The sequence below is a fragment of the Heterodontus francisci genome, unplaced genomic scaffold, assembly GCF_036365525.1.
Source record: "Heterodontus francisci isolate sHetFra1 unplaced genomic scaffold, sHetFra1.hap1 HAP1_SCAFFOLD_86, whole genome shotgun sequence".
In the NCBI taxonomy this organism is placed as follows: Eukaryota; Metazoa; Chordata; class Chondrichthyes; order Heterodontiformes; family Heterodontidae; genus Heterodontus; species Heterodontus francisci.
Genome location: NW_027141093.1, coordinates 3,990,367 through 4,002,703, shown reverse-complemented (window position 1 = coordinate 4,002,703; position 12,337 = coordinate 3,990,367). Strand labels below are relative to the sequence as shown.

The following is a 12,337-nucleotide window of genomic DNA, read 5'->3' as shown; positions in this document are numbered from 1 at the left end:
CCTGGGAACAGCCCGTAGAGCACAGACTCCTGTGTTACAGAGCTGCTTGGGATGAACCTTGACAAAAACCACTGCATCTCTTTCCACAGCTGCTTTGCAAAGGCACATTCCAGGAGGAGGTGGGCGACCGTCTCTTCCCCACCACAGCCAATGCGGGGGCACTGTGCGGAGGGGGCGAGACTTCGGGTGTGCATGAAGGATCTGACGGGGAGGGCCCTTCTCACCACCAGCCAAGCTGCGTCTTGGTGCTTGTTTGAAAGTTCTGGTGATGAGGCATTCCGCCAAATGACTTTGACGGTCTGCTCGGGGAACCATCCGACAGGATCCACCGTTTCGTTTTCCCGTAGGGCCTTGAGGACATTCCGTGCAGACCACTGCCTGATGGACCGGTGGTCAAAGGTGTTTTCCCGCAGAAACTGCTCCACGAAGGATAGGTGGGACGGCACCGCCCAACTGCATGGAGCGTTCCGCGGCAATGTGACCAGGCCCATCCTTCGCAACACCGGGGACAAATAGAACCTCAGCACGTAGTGACACTTGGAGTTTGCGTACTGGGGATCTACACATAGCTTGATGCAGCTGCACACGAAGGTGGTCATCAGGATGAGGGCCACGTTGGGTACATTTTTCCCGCCCATGTCCAGAGATTTGAACATCGTGTCCCTCCGGACCTGGTCCATTTTAGATCCCCAGACGAAGCGGAAAATGGCTCGGGTGACAGCCACGGCGCAGAAGTGGGGTGTGGGCCAGACCTGCGCCACGTAGAGCAACAACATGAGCGCCTCGCACCCGATGACCAGGTTCATACCCACAATGGAGAGAGATCGCTGCCCCCACATGCCCAACTTTTGTCGTACCTTGGCTACTCGCTCCTCCCATGTTTTGGTGCACGCCCCGGCCCTTCCGAACCATATTCCCAGCACCTTCACGTAGTCTGACCTGACGGTGAAGGGGACAAAGGATCGGTCAGTCCAGTTGCCAAAGAACATGGCCTCGCTCTTGCCGTGGTTAACTTTGGCTCCCGAGGCCAGTTCGAACTGGTCGCAGATGCTCATCAGTCTGCGCACGGACAGCGGATCCGAGCAGAAAACGGCGACGTCATCCATGTACAGGGAGGTTTTGACCTGAGTGCCTCCGCTGCCTGGGATTGTCACCCGTCTTATGCTCGCATCCTTCCTAATATACTCAGCAAAGGGTTCAATACAGCAAACAAACAAGACCGGGGACAGAGGGCAGCCCTGTCTGACTCCAGATTTGATCGGGAAACTTTCAGATTCCCACCCGTTGATTGAGACTGCGCGACTGATGTTTGTGTAGAGCAGTTGGATCCAATTGCAGATTCCCTCCCCAAACCCCATTTTGGAAAGCACGTCCATCATGTAGGTGTGCGATATCCTGTCAAAAGCCTTCTCCTGGTCCAGGCTGATGAGGCAGGTGTCCACCCTCCTGTCCCGTACGTAGGCGATCGTATCCCTGAGTAGCGCGAGACTATCAGAGATCTTCCTGCCGGGTACAGTACAGGTCTTATCGGGGTGAATCACCAACTCCAGAGCAGACTTGACTCGACTGGCTATGACTTTGGACAGAATCTTGTAATCAACATTAAGCAGTGAGATGGGCCGCCAATTTCTGATTTCTGCCCTCTCCCCCTTCTGCTTGTAAATGAGGGTGATGATGCCTTTTCGCATGGATTCTGACATGCTGCCGGCCAGGAGCATACTCTCGTATACTTCCAGCAGGTCCGGGCCGACCCAGTCCCACAGGGCCGAGTACAACTCGACCGGTAAGCCGTCGCTCCCGGGAGTTTTACTCGTCTCGAAAGACTCGACGGCCTTTGTCAGCTCGTCCAGAGTTAGCGGCTTGTCCAGTCTCTCCCTCCTGCTGTCATCTAAGACCTCTGTGATAGATGACAGGAAGGACTGGGAGGCTCTGCTGTCTGTGGGCTTCGCGTCATACAGCCCAGCATAAAAGGATTTGCTGATCCATAGTATGTCGGACTGCGAAGACGTTACCGAGCCATCTTCTTCCTTCAGGCTGCTGATAACAGAGCTCTCTCTGTGTACCTTTTGGAAGAAGTAACGCGAGCACGTCTCATCCTGCTCGATGGAGCGGACTCTGGACCGGAAGATGATCTTGGAGGCCTCCTTGGCAAAGAACGAGGCCTGCTGGCTCTTCACCTCTTGGAGGTCCTCCTTGACCTCGACCCCCATTGACTGCAACCGGAGTAGATTTTGCATAATTTTCTGGAATTGGGACACTTCCCTCTGTCTCTCTCTCGCCTTCTGAACACCTTTGTGGATGAAGAACCTCTTGATGTTCTCCTTAATCGCTTCCCACCAGTGAACTGGTGACTCAAAGAGGGGTTTCACGGTCCTCCAACCATTGTAATCTCTTTTGAGTTCCTCAACGTTCTCTGGGGTCAGCAGTGTCGCATTGAGCTTCCACGTCCCTCTGCCAACCCGCTGGTCGTCCTGTAAGTGACAGTCGGCCAGTAAGAGGCAGTGGTCGGAGAAGAACACCGGCTTGACGTCGGTGGATCCGACCGTGACAGCACGGGACACAAACAGGAAGTCAATCCTGGAACGGGCAGACCCGTCCGATCTTGACCATGTGTATCTGCGCTGCGCTCCGTCTGCAGGTTTGCTGAAGACGTCGTGTAGTTTGGCATCTTTAACTGTTTCTATTAGGAATCTGGACGTAGCGTCCAGTTTGCTGTCGTCACTGCCGGATCGTCCAGCCGCATCGATGATGCAGTTGAAGTCACCGCCTAGGATGACCGGCCTGGACGTCGCCAGCAGCAGTGGGAGCTGCTGGAAGACGGTCAGCCGCTCGCTGCGTTGTACCGGGGCGTACACGTTGATCAACCGGAGTGGAGCGTTGTTGTACATCACGTCTGCTACGAGGAGGCGGCCGCCCACCAACTCCTTAACTTCGGAGATGGTGAAGTTACCTCCCCGCAGCAGAATACCCAGGCCGGAGGAACGGCAGTCATTACCCCCCGACCAGATCGATGGCCCGTGGGACCACCATCGCGACCAGGGCCTGTAGGTGCTTAGGTGTGGTATTCCACACTCCTGCAGAAACAGTAGGTCAGCTTTGACCTTGGCAAGGTAATCCAAGGTTGAAACACATCGCGTAGTAGATTTAATGCTACGCACATTAATGGAAGCAATTCTTACACCCATTTTTTACTAAAAATTAGTTGTTGCTTCCCATACCGTTTGTCCTCGCTAGTCCCAGTCCTTCCCCTTCGGGATGTTCCTGCATACCCATCGTATGCGCAAGCAGTTTCACGTTGGATGGGCTCAGAAACCACTCCTGATTTTTCATGCAGGGTTTGTGCCGCGAGGGTGACATCGGGGGGGGGGGGGGTCTTGTAGGCAGAGAGGATTGGATTGTCCTCAGCTGCTTCCATCTGTTCCTCCTCGAAAACATCACAGCTCCCGGTCTCCAGGAGCTCAGGTGCGCCAGACGTGTCTTTGCTCCCGGTGTCCCGGAGCTGAGATGCGTTGGCCACGTCGTTACGTGTGGGGCATTGGGGTTGGGGCACGCCGGGCCCATCACAGCTTCCAGTGCCCGGGGGCTGAGATGCTCCATCATCCATCTCGGAGTTCTGCCGCCTCTTTTGAAGGGGCTGTCGCTCCAGCATTTCCCCGTCCAGTGAAGAGGAGTTGTTGCAGTCTGATTCAGAAGAGAGCCTCCTCTTGCCACTGGTTTGGGTGGTGGCTTTGGGATGTTTTTTCTTTGTGGTTTTCCTCTGGACCACTTGCCACTGACCTGTTTGTCCATCTGCTGCCTCCTCCTCCATTGATTCTGTCTGTGGAGGAGGGGTTTCCGGGCGCTGGGTAGGTGCTGGGTCGTTGGTTTCAGCTGCCTTCCCTTCCTTCTCAAGTTGAAGTTCCTCGCTGCGGAGAAGGTTGCTGGTCTCCTTTCGAACAGCGGACGCCTTCGTCGAACCTTCTCCCGGCCTTTCCTTGGACCTTGCCGCCTGAGCATAGCTGAGGCAACGTTTGGGGCAGATCTTGTAGAGATGGCCTGCCGCACCGCACAAGTTGCAACACTTAGTCTGCTTACAGTCCTTGGTCTGATGGCCTTCCTCCTTGCAGTTCTTGCAAACAACCGTGCTGCAGTTGGCTGCCATGTGACCAGATTTGCCACAGGTGCGGCAAACTCTGGGCTGCCCAGCGTAGACCAAGAAGCCTCGACTTCCCCCGATAGCGAAGCTGGAGGGAGGGTGGATGATGGCTCCACTGGGATCTACCTTCAAGGTCACCTTGACCTGCCGCTTGCTGGTCCAGATCCCAAAGGGGTCCTTGACATCAGTGCTGCTGCCGGCCACCTCGACGTACCTGGCGAGAAAGGTGAGTACATCCACCACCGGAACATGGGGGTTGTAGAGGTGAATCGTCACCACCCGGTCCCGTTGTGACGGAAGCGTGAAGAGCGGCTCCGCTGTGAGGATCGACAGTGGCGCCCGGTCCCCTTTCTCCTTGAACGCCTTCAGAAACTTGATGCATCCCGCCACGTTCCGGAACGTCACGTCGAAGTATCCACTGCCGGGTAATTCCTGCAGGCAGAAGACGTCCGTCGCTTGAAATCCGCAGCAGTCGAAGAGAATTTTCTTGATGAAGAAGGTGCGATCGACAGGTACATCTCCTTCCTTGTCCTTCACGACCACCCGAACAGTGTTGCGCACTCCCTGGCCCGAAACGCGAAAATTGGTTATAGCCATTTTACTCAAAGTTCCCCCAGGATCAAAAGGCAATGATCATGGTCTCTTCTCAATCAAATAAGCACTGATAAGAACAGATACTACACTTGCTGCAGATGTGTTTGCTCTGGATCACACTGGCATCCAGGAGCTCCCACATGCTGCAGCTGTGACACATCACCTGTCCTGTCATCCTTAACGTGTTTCAATTAACTACTTAATTATTTTATTCAATTGTTTATTTTATTGTATATTTTATTAAGCTTACTACTAGTTTGTTTACTATTTTAAACATTAGGACTAAAATGGACCTTAATCACTTACCAGATACTCATCAAACATGCAGCTTTTTCCAAACCAATCAACTACCTGCTTGCCTGTGATGTCACAGCTTACCAGATCCTCACCAAACAGCTCCTTCCACTGCACCGAAGCAAGAACCAAATCCTGGAAACTCACCCCAGCGGCTCTCTGTTTCCCTGCTCTCACTCTCCATTGTGATGTCACTCCTTGATTTTTTTACCCCTGCTCTGCTCCTGCTGTGCTCCTTTCTTTCTCGGTCTCTGAGTCGGTGCTTTTGACACACTTGTGAACTCTCTGTTTCGTTGTGCTCTTCTGTCTCTGGTCCAAAATCTGACCCTGGTGGGATCTGAACCCACAACCTTTGAATGCTTTCTTTATCATTATTTAGAAGTCCAACACGCTATCCATTGCGCCACAGAGCCGCACTTATTATGCATGACATCACCAAGGCCTTTGATCTTGTCAGCAGAGACGGACTCTTCAAACTGCGATGGAAACTCGGCTGCCCTCCTGAACTCTTGGGCATCATCTCTTCTTTCCACGAGAACATGCACAGTTCCATCAGTTACAATGGAGCAACATCAGACACTTTCAAGATCAGCAGTGGGGTAAAGCAGGGCTGCGCGCTGGCGCCAACTCTCTTAGGAACAGAGGAACATCGGAGTAGGCCATTCAGCCCGTCGAGCTTGTTCTGCCATTCAATTCGATCATGGCTGATCATCTACCTCTATCTGCCCCTTTCCCGTGCTATCCCCATATCCCTTGATGTCCTGAGTATCAAGATTTCTAACAATTTCTGTCTTGGACATGCTCAATGATTGAACTGCCACAGCTCTCTGGGGTAGAGAATTCCAGTGATTCACCACCGTCTGAGTGTAGAAATTCAGCCCTATCTCAGTTTTAAATGGCCTACTCCTTATTCTGAGACTTGGTCCCCTGATTTTAGACTCACCAACCAGGGCAAATATCCTATCTACATCCACACTGTCACACCCTGTAAGAATTTTATCAGTTTCAATGAGATCACCTCTCATTCTTCGAAACTTTAAGGAATACAGGCCCAGTTTCAGTCCCACCATCCCTGGGATTAGTCTGGTGACCCTCTGTTTCACTCCCTCTATGGCAAGTATATCCTTCCTTAGATGAGGAGACCAAACTATACACAATACTCCAGCGCGGTTTCACCAAGGCTCTATACAATTGCAACAAGACATCTTTACTCCCGTACTCAAGACCCCTCGTGTGAAGGCCAACATACCATTTGCCTTCCTAATTGATTGCTGCACCTGCACAAGAGCTTTTAGTGTCTCATGAACAAGGACACTCAGGTCCCTTTGGGCATCAACACTTCCCAACCTCTCACCATTTAAGAAATACTCTGTCTTTCTGTTTATTCCACCAAAGTGGAGAACTTCACACTTATTCACATTATATTCCATCTGCCATGTTCTTTCCCATTCACTTAGCCTCTCCAGGTTCCCTGGAAGCCTCTCTGCATCCTTCTCACAGCTCATACTTCACCTAGCTTTATGTCATCTGCAAACTTGGAAATATTACATTTAATCCCCACATCCAAATCATTTATTTCGGTTGTTAACAGCTGTGGCTCCAACACTGATCCTTGCAGTACCCCAATAGTAACAGCCTGCCATCCTGAGGAGGACCCGTTATTCCTGCTCTCTGTTTTCGGTCTGTTAACCAATTTTCAATCCACACCAGTATATTATCCCAATCCTATGTGCTCTAATTTTGTTTACTCACCTCCTGTGTGGGACATTACCAAAGCATCCACTGGTTCTCCTTTATCTGTTCTACAGGTAGCATCCTCAAAAAACTCAACGGGTTTTTTCAAGCCTGTTTTCCTTTTCATAAATCTATGTTGACTCTGCCCAATCATATCATTATTTTCTAACTGTCTAGTTATCACATCCTTTATAATTGGTGTATTCTTCTCCATGCTGCTATTGTACACAGATGGGGGTGTTCACCTGTATACCAGAGCTGACGACAAGCTGTTCATCTTGGCAAGACTCCACTTGGACGTAGAGACTTGGACGTAGAGACTCCACTTTCCATCAACATTGACAACCTCACTTTGGAGGTTGTCAACAGTTCACATACCTTGGATCAACAATCACCAGCAATCTGTCCCTTGATGCTGAAATCAGCACCAGGATTGCCAATGCTGCAGCTGTCATGTCAAAGTTGAGAAGACGGGTGCGAACCGACAGCAAACTGACCGAAAATACAAAACTCCATGTGTACCAGGCTTGTGTTCTCAGCACCCTCCTTTATAGTAGAGAAGCATCAACAACTGATACAAGCCAAGAAAAGCAGCTGAACAGCTTCCACCTCCACTGCCTCAGATGGATATTGGACATCTCCTGGCAGGACAGAGTGCCGAATGAGGAAGTACACCAGCGTGCAGGGATCCGCAGCATGTTTGCCCTTTTGAGTCAGAGGCGGCTCTGTTGACTGGGCCAAATGAATGACAGTCACATTGCCAAATACATGCTCTGTGGTGAGCTTTCTATAAGCACAAGACCAACAGGTCAGGGAAAAAATCAAGTCATTTGGAGAGGTTTGAGTTAATTAAGGAGAGTGGGCATGGATTTATAAATGGAAGTTCATGCTTGATGAATCTAACTGCATTTTTTGATAAACTATCTGAGAAAGTTGATGAAGGGAATGCAGTGGATGTTGTTTATATGGATTTTACAAAAGCATTTTATAAAGTACCACATAAAAGGGTGGTTAACAAAATTGAGGTTCATGGATTAGGAGGGTCAGTGTCCATTTGGATAGGAAATTGGTTTAAGGACAGAAAACAGCGAGTCATATGAAATGGTTCTTGGTCAGACCGGAGGATAGTCGACAGTGGTGTTCCCCAAGGGTCAGTGCGAGAACCATTGCTTTTTTTTGCTACAGATTAATGACTTGGATCTTGGAATATCGAGTAGAATCTCAAAATATGCCGATGACACCAAACTTGGAGGAGTGGCAAACAGTGAGGATGATATGAACTGCCTGAAACAGGATAGTTATCGGCTAGTAGGATGGGCAGACAGGTGGCAGATGGAATTTAATAGTGACAAGTGTGAGGTGATGCATTTTAGCAGAAGAAATAGGGAGAGGCAATATATACTCAATGCTACAGTTCTGAAGAGTGTGCTGGAATAGAGGGACCTGGAGTACATGTCCATCATTCTTTGAAGTTGGCAAGACATATTGCGAGAATAGTTAGCAAAGCATGTGGGATCTTGGGCTTTATAAATAGAGACATTGAGTACAAAAGCAGGGTTGTTATGCTGAACACTGGTTAGGCCCCAATTAGAGTGTTGCATCCAGATCTGCTCACCAATCTTTAGAAAGGATGTGCGGATTCTTGAGAGGGTGCAGAGGAGATTTACCAGAATAGTTCCAGGGATGGAGGGTATTACTTTCAAGGTTAGGTTAGAAAAACAGGGATTTTTCTGGCTGTCTCAAAGGAGATTGAGGGGAGAATGGATAGAGGTGTCGAAGGCTATGACAGTTTTAGATAAGTTGGCAAGGAAAAATTGTTCCCATTAACGATTGGTACAAGGACTAGGGGATTCAGATTGAAGGTTTTGGACAAGAGACGCAGGGGGAATGTGCGGAAGAGCTTTTTTACACAGTGATTGGTAATGATCTGTAACTCGCTGCCCCCGAGGGCGGAGGAAGTGGAGACAATCGTTGGTTACAAAAGGAATTTCGATGGGCATTTGAAGGAAATAAATTTACAGGGCTAGGGAGATCGAGCAGACGAGTGGGACTGACTGGATCGCTCCATGGAGAGCTGTCCTGTACTTGATGGGGCGAATGGCCTCCTTCTATACCACAAATGACCCAATGACTCGATGAGTCTATGCCACTCTCAGAATCAAGACAACAGAGTGACAGATTTAACACAACATTATAACATATGTTTGGTTTGACAAATTCAATAATAACTCGTCTCCACTCCTAGTATTTCTAAATCCCACACATTCACTATAATGTCAACAATTATTTCCTGTTGTGTCTCTCTCACATTTGTAAACTTCACGATATTGGAGTGAGGTGACATCTACTGGCGGGAAGCAAGAACTGCAATCAAGCAGCAGAAACTCCACAGTCTGTCAGGGTTAAAGAAACATTGCAATATGAGAAAATAGTGAAGGGGTTTGATCGGGTTGATGGAAACATGATTCCACTTGTGGTATCGTATGAAGCAAGGGCCAGAAATATAAAATTGTCATTGATAAAAGAAATGAGGACTTCATGAAAAATGCATTTGCTGAGAGAATGGTTATCGAGATATACAGCACTGATATAGGCCCTTTGGCCCACTGAGTCTGCACTGACCAGCAACCACCCATTTATACTAATCCTATGTTAACCCAGAATTCCCTACCACATCCCCACATTTCTCCTATCGCCTTCCCTGGGGCCAATTTACAACAGTCAATTTATCTATCAACCCACAAGTCTTTCGTTGTGGGAGGAAACCAGAGTACCTTGTGGAAGCCCACATAAACAACTTGCAAACTCCACACAGGCAGTATACAGAACTGAATTGGGGTCATTGAAGTTGTGAAGCTGCAGTGCTCACCACTGCACCACCCTTAGAATGTGGATAGAGTAAAAAGTGAGATTGGATGGACAGAAGCAGTCTGAAAAGATGGCTCAAACAAAAGGTGAAAACCCTGAAATGTTAACTCTGTTTCTCTCTCCACAGATGCTGTCAGAGGTGCTGAGTATTTCCAGCACTTTCTGTTTTTATTTCAGCTTTGTAGGATATTGTTTTGATCTGAAAAAAATGCATGATCGGCTGTGGGTGCCAGTGAAATTCCACAGGAGCGAATAAAAACCATGCCAACGGTGGCTCGTTGATCTAGGGGTATGATTCTCGCTTTGGGTATATAAGTGATTATTATGTGAGAGGTCCTGGGTTCAAATCCCAGACGAGCCCTTCTCTGTTGCCATTTTTAGTTTAAGGTCATCGATTGCTTTCAGCCTTCCAGAAAGCGGAATCGATTTCCAAACTGAGCCTGCTTGAGGACCGGGGAACTGGATTCAAAGAGCGTGTCGACAAAATTGAAATGAACAAAATTTTCAGATTGTCAAGTGGAAATATAAGGTTGCAACAGTAACTAAAGGCCTGCTCGGGTCAGCAAATGAAACCCGACCCAAGCCTGACAGCACCACATCCGACCTGGTCCGAGTCCTTTCATTTTTTTCCCGTGCCCGAACTGACCACCAGAATGTTCAGTTAAACTTGCTTCCGTTTTTCACTTTTTAAGCTAGTGCAGGTAAGGCAACAAAAACTGTAACTGGACTTGAAAGGTTGTTTAAATGTGCATTAAGATTAGAGCTACGTACCGGAGGTGCTGAGCTGAAGATTGTTACCATAGAAGTTAGTGATTGTGAGGTCACTAGTTAAAGAGAAAGTCATGGAGTTGTGCCCAGTCAGATTGTCCCACACTGTATTGATTAAAATATTGCCCGAAGGCTAGAAAATATCATTATACATTCCCTAGACTCCTGCTTTACAGGTTGAAATACTTTCTGCAAGTTTATCCAGAGAGCAGCTGAGATGCAGAGACCAGGAAGGTCTTGAGTGATTAATTAGTATAAAATATACATTCTTATATTAAAGAGATTGTGCTCTACCTTCGATGGAATCGCTCACTGCAGACTAGTGCGGAGTGTTTCCCGCTTTGACGTCCTGGCTGTCACTGGATTTTGAGTCCAGGCCTCTGGATTACTGGTCCAGTAATCTTTGAAATTTCTCCCTTGATCTAATATTTTAATCTGGTAAGTCAGATTTTACAAAAAAAAATTAAATGATTGAAGACTGCTTCATGTTCAGCAGTGCCAAATGAATAAAGAAATTCAAATATATTCAAAATTATATATCAACTATTAAATACTAATGCCCAGCTTTGAATACAAAAATGCCTGTAATTGTGTTCTGGTCTGGAATGGAATTCTTCAGTGTTTCTGTTTAGCTTGGATTGACTCATCGATTTTCTTGTTTTTCACTTTGCCGATGCCTTTGAATAATTGTGGATCCTTCTTCAGGGAGTCTTCTTTCACCAGGTAGTTCTGACCTCTGACGATGTTGATCGTAATCAGCTTCAATTTGCTGATAGTTTTGGAAGTGAGCAGATTTCCTTTGCTTGAGTTTACAACATGGAACTTAGTCTGACGTGTGGACCCATGGGAGGATTTGAAAGCTGCCCTTGCATTGGAGCATACAGTTGCATCCATCCAAACAGAGGTACAGTAGAAGTGACATATTCAGTTCAGTCTGTCGATCATGGGGCTTTCAATCTCAGGGTTGTGAGTTTGAGCGCCATTTAGTTTTTCCATTTTTTAGGCTTCATTAGCAGAGAGTACAAGGAGTGTTTGAAATGAAATTCAACAACAGTATGAGAAACACTCTCTTTCATTCGGGACTCTTAACTCTCTGCAGCATCTCGCTGTGAAAGATTGAACTTTATCTCATTTCTTTTTCAGCTGGGAGTCAGTGCGGCTCAGTGGGACTTCTGGCTGTCTCCCACCTCACAATCCATCAGTGCTGAGAAAGCAATGGGAAATATTACTCATGGCTGAGTAAGCAGAGGACACCGATTTAAGGTGAATGGGAAAAGAACCAAAGGCAACATGAGGAAAAACCTTTTTTATGCAGCAAATGGTTAAGATCTGATATGTACTGCCTGAGAGTGTGATGGAGGAAGATTCAACCATAACTTTCAAAAGGATATATGATAATTATCTGAAGGGAAAAAAAATCAGCTTTTCATGGAATACATGAGGATGTGGCATGAGCTGAGTTGCTTGTGCAGAGAGGCAGCACAAGTACGATGAGCTGAATCCCTCCTTTTGTGCTGTAAGTATTCTGTGATCTATGATTCTATACAAAGTGAAACCAACACTCACATATGAGAAACTGACAGGTACAGTGTAAACCCCACACTAACAAACCAGCAAATGCCAGGGACAGAGTAAAACCAACAGTCCAAGACAAGAAACTGACAGATACTGTGTGAAACCCAAAAATCACTTATCAGGATTTGGCAGTTAATGTGTAAAAACCTCTCTTCAATATCCATCCTGCAAGGTACAAAGAAAATTAGGTACAAACCCAGGCTCATACTTCGAAGACTGAGAGATAAAGAGCAAAACACAGACTCACCTACAAGAGGCTGACAAGTACAGAGAATAAAATAGAGGGGGTGCAGATTAAAAACACATGCATGTAACGGATACTGATAGGGATAGAATCAAACCCTTTCTCACACATGACACGAAAATTGG

General features: G+C 47.6%; 2 non-coding genes across 2 annotated transcripts; one reads left to right on the top strand and one right to left on the bottom strand.

The window, feature by feature from the left end:
• Positions 1-5,345: 5,345 nt before the first annotated feature.
• Positions 5,346-5,436, bottom strand: trnar-ucu (transfer RNA arginine (anticodon UCU)). Its single transcript is given in 2 exon segments — positions 5,346-5,381; positions 5,400-5,436. It is a non-coding gene; the product is annotated as a tRNA-Arg (tRNA).
• A 4,461-nt stretch (positions 5,437-9,897) lies between these two features.
• Positions 9,898-9,986, top strand: trnap-ugg (transfer RNA proline (anticodon UGG)). Its single transcript is given in 2 exon segments — positions 9,898-9,933; positions 9,951-9,986. It is a non-coding gene; the product is annotated as a tRNA-Pro (tRNA).
• Positions 9,987-12,337: the final 2,351 nt, after the last annotated feature.